The sequence below is a fragment of the Primulina eburnea genome, chromosome 4, assembly GCF_022965805.1.
Source record: "Primulina eburnea isolate SZY01 chromosome 4, ASM2296580v1, whole genome shotgun sequence".
NCBI classification, from domain to species: domain Eukaryota; kingdom Viridiplantae; phylum Streptophyta; class Magnoliopsida; order Lamiales; family Gesneriaceae; genus Primulina; species Primulina eburnea.
In genome coordinates this window covers 24,573,607-24,583,148 of record NC_133104.1, presented here as the reverse complement: position 1 = coordinate 24,583,148, position 9,542 = coordinate 24,573,607, and the positions used below count along the sequence as shown (strand labels likewise).

Here is a 9,542-nt window from a genome sequence, read left to right as displayed (position 1 = left end):
CAAATCTGTCATGGTTTGAGCAGTTTGAGTATTGATAGACTCTTGCTTTGCAATGAAAGATTTCAATGTATCTTCCAAATTTCTTTTCGGTGGAGGAACATAAGGTGCATAATTTTGAAAATTTTGTTGATTTTGAAAATGTGGTTGCGGAAATTGTGCAGCATTATCATTCCTCCAACTAAAATTTGGATGGTTTCGCCAACCTGGATTGTAATTTTGAGAAAATGGTTCAAAATTTGGCCTTTTGAAATTGTTCAAAACATTGGCTTGTTCATGGAGACATTCTTTAAAAGAGGGCAAAGTGGGACAATCTTTTGTAAAATGATCACTTGTATCACAGATGTGACACGCAATTTCTTGAACAGATTTTAATTGATCATTCTTTTTCAATGCAAGTGCTTCAACTTTTCTTGCCAAAGAAGTAAATCTAGCTTGAAGATCATGTTCATCTTTGAGAGTGTACATACCTCCACCAGATGTAGGAGATTGAATCTTGTTTGATGGTTCGATTGTACCTATAGTGTCCCAATTTTGAGCATTTTCAGCTAATGAATCGAGATACTCAATTGCCTCGTTTGGATCTTTATCTTCAAATGTTCCATTACACATAAATTCAACCATTTGCCTATCTTTAGGTGTTAAGCCTTCATAAAATTGAGAAACAACTCTCCAAATTTCAAAACCATGATGTGGACAAAGATTAAGCAATTCTTTGTATCTATCCCAACATTGATAAAAAGTTTCTCCTTGTTTTTGAGTGAAAGTGATGATTTGCCTTTTGAAAGAATTTGTTCTATGAGATGGAAAAAACTTTTTCAAAAATTGTTGTTGCAATTCATCCCAAGTTCGAATGGATCCCGATCTAAGATTTTGTAGCCAAGTTTTAGCTTTATCTTTTAAAGAAAAAGGAAAAAGCTTAAGTCGAATGGTGTTCATGCTACAATTTAGATCATTATATGTGTTGCACACTCTTCAAACTCTCGTAAATGCATGTATGGATTTTCAGAATCTAAGCCATGAAAGTTGGGTAAAAGTTGGATAATACCAGGCTTAAAATTGAAATGAGATGCATCAGGGGGAAAAACTAGACATGAAGGTGCACTAGTACGTGTAGGATTCATGTGATCTCTAAGAGTTCTTCGTCTATCATGATCATGTTGAGATTGAATTTCATCTTCATTTTCTTGGATGGGTTCTTCCGCCATGTTTTGTAAAAATAAAGGGTTATTTCGAATGAGTCGACCACTAAGTGTACGTGACCAAATGCTCATGCAAATGCAAATGCAAAAGAATAAAAACACACAAAAGCAATAAATATTCAAATAAATAAAAATAAACTATAAACAAAATTAAATAGACTTGAAATTAAATTATACTTCCCCGGCAACGGCGCCAAAAACTTGTTGCGACTTTGATTGTTGCACTCCCAAGAGCAGGTTGTCCACAAGTAATATAATTCGGTGAGTCCGAATATCGTATCCACAGGGAAGCAAAGGTAATTACAAGTCCACTATAATGTCTTTTTGTTTTTGTTTTTGTTTTTGTTTCTTTTTAATTTTAATTGAATCTTTAATGGGTAAATTTTAATTATTCAAATTTTAATTTAAGTAGTTGAGATTAAAAGATCCACTCTTGGCATTTTAATAAAATTAACATTAATGAACAATATTGAAATCCACTTAATAAAATGGTTCCAATATATTAAATAATCATATTTATATTATGTTATATATTATTATCTTATAAGTATATAATATATACCAAAACTTATAAATGTGGTTAAGTATTTATTGTGCTATATATATATTTGTAAACACTAAATCAAGGTTCCCACTTTAAATGGTTGGTAAAACCAAACTAACATTTAAATGATACCAAGAAAATATTATTATGATATATTTATATATCAAGGAATCCAAGTTAAATGGTTGATAAAACCAAACTAACATTTAAATAGTTCCAAGAATTTAATATTATAATATATTTATATATAATAACTCAAGGCATCCACTTTAAATGGTTGGTAATACCAAACTAACATTTAAATGGTTCCAAGAATTTAGTGTAACATATAGCAACAATAAATCAAAACTCCCACTTATAAGTAGGGTATAAAAATACTTAAAGAAATAAATATAACATAAACAATAAATAATGATTAAATAATATAAAACATAGATTCTTACCTTATAATAACCTTATTATCATGCCAAGAGTTTCACCTTATCATCTCAACTTTAGGAAGTTAGCTATTCATTATTCAAAGTGTAAAACTTTGAATATGAATTAACATGCTAATTATATTTAAATGAAGAAATAAAAGAAAAATATAGAGAGAAATATTATGAACTCAAAGATTTGTTCATAGAATGAGGGATATCTCAATACATTACAATACAAAAGTCTTCATTGGTGTTCCAAGAAATTAATATTATATTACACATCACTTTTGAAGGTCTTCTTCTTCGAATTTGCTTCTTCACATAAAATGAAACATGTGGATAATTGAGTTGTCTAGTTGTGGTATTTTTTTCAGAATATTTGACCAAGTAATTTGAGAGATATGGTCAAAATACTAGAGCATGGTAAAACTGCCACTCCTTTGGTAACTTTAATTGTTGCTTAATTTGATCACAATTGTGAAAGGATTTTTATCTCATGTTTGCCATCAATATTGTAGATATTAACATCAACTTTCTACAGGTCCAAGAATCATCTTAATCCCATTTGCAATGCCAAGTTTATTCTTCTTTTATCGAACCTGTAAAAATAGTAAAAACTTATAATTACACAACAACTTATATTTTATACAATTTATTATAAAACATATAATATTTAAACATTTAATAGAACAAAAACTATATATTTATATTATAAAACATTTAATTAATGTACAATTTTTATGTTTATCAAAAAGCGTGTCGTGTAAAATCGTAACATGTCAAAACATGTTTCATCATGTTATCATATTGTATGCGTAACTGTGACCTGTCAAAACATGGTAATAGCATGTATAATCGTATCAGCATATACGTGTTAAAATCTTAATTTGAATTCCGTTCATTAGCTGTGACTTTCGTATTATCTTGTCATCATGTCAGTCGATGGATCCATCTACGTGTAACCGCGGTACCCGGCGGCGAGGGTCATCAGCGACGGAATTACCCGCCCACTGAGCCCGGGCCTTACATGTCATCGTGTCATCGTGTTAGTCACAACTAAATCACTTCTTTCAAAACGAGTCATCATATTCATCACTTAAACAAAAGCATGCATGTACATAATTTTTCATTTAAACCAAGCATGTACCGTATTTAGCATAATTGAGTAAAAATTTTAAACATGATGCATAAACATTTAAAATATCATAAATTTGTGCTCAGGGCGCTGCCAGGACCGAAATCTCACCCCGGGTGCAAAATGACCATTTTGCCCCTGGAAACCCAAAAATTATCATTTTAACCCTGGACCTCTAAAATCGACCTGAAGATTACCAAACTCCTTAAAATGTCCCAAAACATTTTTAAAAGCTTTCCTAAATGTAAACTTGAGCCAAAAAACCAACTTAACCTATTAGTTTTACCACTTGGACCAAGGTCCCGGTCTTAACCGAATCGAACCGAAACTTAACCAAAACATTCCCAACTTTTTACAATATCTTAAAAACACTTAAGGCTCCTAAAACAATGTAACTAAGCCCCTAAAACCACGAATGAAACCTCCAGGAAAATTCCCAAATCTCGGCCAACCCCTATCCTCTAATCCCATTACAACACATATCCCCCAAACTCACAATTCTTTCGGTCCTCACTTCTACACCCACTTGTCCAACCGTTAAACTCACCATTAAGAACCTAACTACCTTTCTAAACTAAGCCAAATCCCAGCAAAAGTTGCTGCACAGCCACGCGTATAAAAACCAGCCGAAACCATCACCTCCCTCTCGATTCACTCCATGTTTCCGAGGATCGGCATCTCCCTCAACCAAACACCCATGACTCCTTCCTGACACCTACATATGCAAAGATTTTAGCAAAACCCGATGCTTCACCATGCCATATTTTGGATCGAGATTTCTATGCAACAAAACACACATATCAGTAAGTATTTAGCGTGTATGATGCAGCAAAGGTGATACAAAGCATGCCTGAAATGATGCACAGACACGAGGGACTCGAGGTGAAAGCCGAAGGGAGTTTCTTTGCAAGAACAAGCCAAAACCGTGCCTCCAGCTGATGTTTTTCTCTGAAACCGAGGGTAGTGAAATCTGAATGGAGTTTCGGCCTTTGGGGAGGGGATTAGGTTTTGGTTAAATGTGTTTAGTAGCATAATTATATAATAAACAATTAGTTTATGGTCCCTAAAATGTTTAGTTAAAAGCTAGGAAGAATTTTAGGCCCAAAAAGCTTAAAATTAGGCCCATTAAATCCAAACACGTTCCCGAAAAATATTTCGTGTTGGAAAGATTTTGAAAATATTAGCTGAACCATTAAAAAGTCCGCCAATTTGATAAAATTTGCGTACTGTTAAAAATAAAATCTTACGGGTAAAATACCCAAAAATTCCCATTTTTGAAAATTACCCTTAAAAACACTTTAATTTAATTTATAAAAATAAATCGTGTAATAAAATAATTTTTCTGAAAAGTCTCCGGTCTCCGATCCTCGTACAAACGTGAAATGCACCTAGAAATCCTGAGGCATGAATTTCATGAATTAAATTCTATCATGCATGAATTATGTATAAAATGCGTAAAAATAATTGAACACATAATTAATGAAATAAACATACATTTACTGCTTTAAAAAAATTTATAAAATACCAAAGAAATTTGATAAGTTGCATGCATGTGGTTCTCGTGGACTTTCAAATTTTCGGGACGTTACAAACACGATGACACGATGACATGTAAGGCCCGGGCTCAGTAGGTGGGTAATGCCATCGCTGTTGACCCTCGCCACCGGGTACCGCGGTTATATGTAGATGGATCCATCGACTGACATGATGACATGATAATACGAAAGTCACAGCTAATGAACGGAATTCAAATTAAGATTTTAACACGTATATGCTGATACGGTTATACATGCTATTATCATGTTTTGACAGGTCACAGTTACACATACGATATGATAACATGATGAGACATGTTACAATTTTACACGACACACTTTTGTTCATGTTTTTTTAAACTCGTGAAATGTATGTTGATTATGCTATTTTTCACTGCTGTGTGCTACGTATACGTACTTTTTATTACCGGTACAGGTGTGTTGAGTCTTTAGACTCACTAGGCGTGTGTGATGCAGGTGAGCATTATGATCAGGGGACCGGAGGTGCCGAATGTTTTTCCGCATTATGATTTACGAGTTTTGAGAAGAGTTATAAATTTTTATATGTTGATGATATTATGATTTTTATACGTTTACGTTGATTTTGGATGACGTTAGTTATTTTTAAACTGCGTCATTCTTGTTGGCAAATAAATATGATTATTTTAAATGTTATTTCAAAACTACGAGCTTTAAAAAAAAAAAAATCCGCATTTTAAAAGATCAGACGTTTCATCCGAACATGCAGATAGGTGCTCCTTGTAGAGTGCACTGAACAACCCTCCATAAAGGACTTTCCAAGTGGTTCTCACTTAACGAGTGTAAACATTCTAGTTTATGGTTGTACACCATTAGTCCTTATGACCCAGGACAACATTGAGACTCTATATGCTAGCATTGCATTTTTACTTTTTTACCGACTCTCATGGGGTCATCAGGTGGCAAGCTTTGGTGTTTTTCGAAACATATAGGAGTCGATGCAATGTAGTCGGGGATTCACTGCTTACCTTCGAGTATGGATATCCTATGTGATCTCATGTATATGTAGTATGAAATCTCTTATCAGAGTATGGTGGTAATTATGAAAGGGGTTTCATATATTAAGCCATCGATGCAACTACGACATTACACATAGTATCGATTCATTGACAACTCTCGATATACCAATAGTTGTCGAATCGGTCGGGATATATGAGATGAAGGGACCGTACTGTACGCTAACCATAATTGAATAAATTCTTGCAAGCACTATAATTTGATAACTACGGTGTAAAGGCCCGAAATTCGAACTTGAAAATTTGCCGAAAAATTAAAAAAATTCTCTTTAAATTAAAATGTCTCCTTCGTAAAATAAACTGATAAGTAAAGTTCAAATGTTTAAAATAGCACAGCAGAAGTAATTATTGTTCGCAAAATAACAATTTAAAATAATTCAGCAACAGATAAAAACTGAGTTTGAAATAAAATAGTAAATGCTGAAAATGAGGTCCTCGGGTTCCTACTACTGCCGACCCAAGATGGCTCATTGGTCCCCGCCCACGGTTCCGACCTCTTCAGTACCTACAACAATCAAGTCTAGTGAGTCTAAAGACTCAGCATGCATATATCATAAGTAACAAGTAATAAAAATAAAATTGCATGCAAGGTAATAATATCATAAGTCTGGCGTAACGTAAAAATATCATGTCATGAGTAATTATAATACGTGCATAACTGAACTGAAAATCATAAGTGAAATGTTTGCTCAATCGAGCCCTGTCATAAAATAACATGTCGTAATTTTATGTTGAGAATATGTTCTACCCAAATGGCCCCTGAACTGAACTGAAATGGATCGCCTGATCAGACTAAACCGCAGTATACTGGGCGGTAGAGATCATCACAGCCCTTGGATTGGATATCCGTACCAATAAATGAACTGAACTGAACCGGTAAGTGACTAGCGGGTGAAGTATTAATCCCATGATAATGAAGTGGCCACAAGCAATATCGCATAAATCTGAAAAATGAATATTTTATATTTTTGCACATAATATAATTAAGTAACTTAATTAAATATCATGTATTATTTTACCAAATGGGTTAGATCGTTCCCAGGCTCGCTGCAATCTAATTCTAACATGAAAATATGCAAAAGATTTTAACTTGACGAACACATCGTAATTGAATCCAAACACGAGACCATTACGCCCAATGACTTAGTATTTAACCATGGCTTCTTACCAACCCGAACCAACATCGAACCATCGTTTAGCCATGATTTAAAATGCACCTAAAATGATGAAATAATGCTCCTAAAATTACAATACTCGAATTTTTGCTGAATGGAGGCCAAAAACATAAAACGCTCTTCCGAGAGTCATTTTTGCACCTTACACCGTAAATTCTCGTACGACCTCTAAACTTAACCGAATCACAAACGGCCAAAAAAATGACCTTCCTAACTCGATGAGGCACTGTCCAATCCAAGGCCATAGGCTAAAAGCCAACCAAGAACTCGAAACACACCTCTGAACCTCAGCACAACTTGCTGTCAAAAATACAGCAGCTGTGTTAGCGTTTCCTTGCGTCGTTTGCAAGGCTAATGGCCATTGGGGCTTGAACCACCGACCAGAACCTCTTTCCGACATCCTAAGGGTTGGATTAGACCATGGCTTGGACCAGCCACAATCCAAACCACACCATGGACAACCCGAAACTCCCACCCGAGAGGCAAACCTGCGCGCGTGGGGAGAATTGCTTCGTTTGCTGTCATGGACCTTTCCAGTGGCCATTTGATTGACCATGGCTTGATATAGATATCAAGAGGTATGGTATGAACCATGGCTAAGGGCCCTAGGCCAAACAAGATCCACACGAGAATACAATGAAGCCAAAGTTACACATGCAGAAAAAGGAGGAGATCGAAGGGGGATGTTCTTGTTTTGTTTAAAAACTGATGCAACCATGGACCAAGCCTTGAAAGGTTTACTTGGTCACGTTTTAGACATGCCAAGGAGAGGTTCTAACCATGGCTACAGCCCCTAGGGCAGCCAAGATCGGAATCTCCACCTTAGGCAATACACATGCCAATTTCGAGACACAAAGTGACATGTTTGGGGTGTTGCTGTCAAAACTCTAACTCGAGCGTATAAGGGTGATAAACATAAAAATTGTACATTAATTAAATGTTTTATAATATAAATATATAGTTTTTGTTTTATTAAATGTTTAAATATTATATGTTTTATAATAAATTGTATAAAATATAAGTTGTTGTGTAATTACAAGTTTTTACTATTTTTTACAGGTTCGATAAAACAAGAATAAACTTGGAGTTTCAAATGGGATTAAGATGATTCTTGGACCTGTAGAAAGTTGATGTTAATATCTACAATATTGATGGCAAGCATGAGATAAAAATCTTCTCACAAGTGGGATCAAATTAAGCAACAAATAAAGTTACTAAAGGAGTGGCAGTTTTACCATGCTCTAGTATTTTGACCATATATCTCAAATTACTTGGTCAAATGGTTTGAAATAAATACCACAACTAGACAACTCAATTTTCCACATGTTTCTTTTTATGTGAAGAAGCAAATTCGGAGAAGAAGATTTTCAAAAGTGATGTGTAATATAATATAATATCTTGGAACACCAATGAAGACTTTTGTGTAAAAAAATAATATTTTATTTGTGGTTGTCTCCCCAAATTTGGCTATAAATAGGGGTGCATTGTAATGTATTGAGATATCTCTCATTCTATGAAAAAACCTTTGAGTTCATAATATTTCTCTCTATATTTTTCCTTTATTTCTTCATTGAAATATAATTAGCATGATAATTTCATATTCAAAGTTTTACACTTTGAATAATTAATAGCTAACTTCCTAAAGTTGAGATGAAAAGGTGAAACTCTTGGCATGATAATAAGGTTACTAAAAGATAAGAATCTATGTTTTATATTATTTAATCATTATTTATTGTTTATGTTATATTTATTTCTTTAAGTATTTTATACCCTACTTATAAGTGGGAGTTTTGATTTATTGTTGCTATATGTTACACTAAATTCTTGGAACCATTTAAATATTAGTTTGGTATTACCCACCATTTAAAGTGGATGCCTTGATTTATTATATATGAATATATTATAATATTAAATTCTTGGAACCATTTAAATGTTTGTTTGGTTTTACCAATCATTTAAAGTGGGAACCTTGATTTACTATATATAAATATATCATAATATTAATTTCTTGGTACCATTTAAATGTTAGTTTGGTTTTACCAACCATTTAAAGTGGGAACCTTGATTTAGTGTTTATAAATATATATAGCACAATAAATACTTGACCATATTTATAAGTTTTGATATATATTATATACTTATAAGATAATAATATATAATATAACATAAATATGATTATTTAATATATTGGAACCATTTTATTAAGTGGATTTCAATATTGTTCGTTAATGTTAACTTTATTAAAATATCAAGAGTGGATCCTTTAATCTCAACTACTTAAATTAAAATTTGAAACAATTAAAATTTACCCATTAAAGATTCAAAAAATTAAAATTAAAAAGAAACAAAAACAAAGCAAAACAAAAAGACATTGTAGTGGACTTGTAATTACCTTAGCTTCCCTGTGGATACGATATCGGACTCACCGAATTATAATACTTGTGGACAACCTGCTCTTGGGAGTGCAACAATCAGAGTTG

The 9,542-nt window shown here is 33.3% G+C and overlaps 1 non-coding gene across 1 annotated transcript; it reads left to right on the top strand.

Annotated features, from left to right (window-relative positions):
* The first annotated feature begins 679 nt into the window (after window positions 1-679).
* Window positions 680-788, top strand: LOC140831295 (small nucleolar RNA R71). The gene has a single exon (XR_012117864.1). It is a non-coding gene; the product is annotated as a small nucleolar RNA R71 (small nucleolar RNA).
* Window positions 789-9,542: the final 8,754 nt, after the last annotated feature.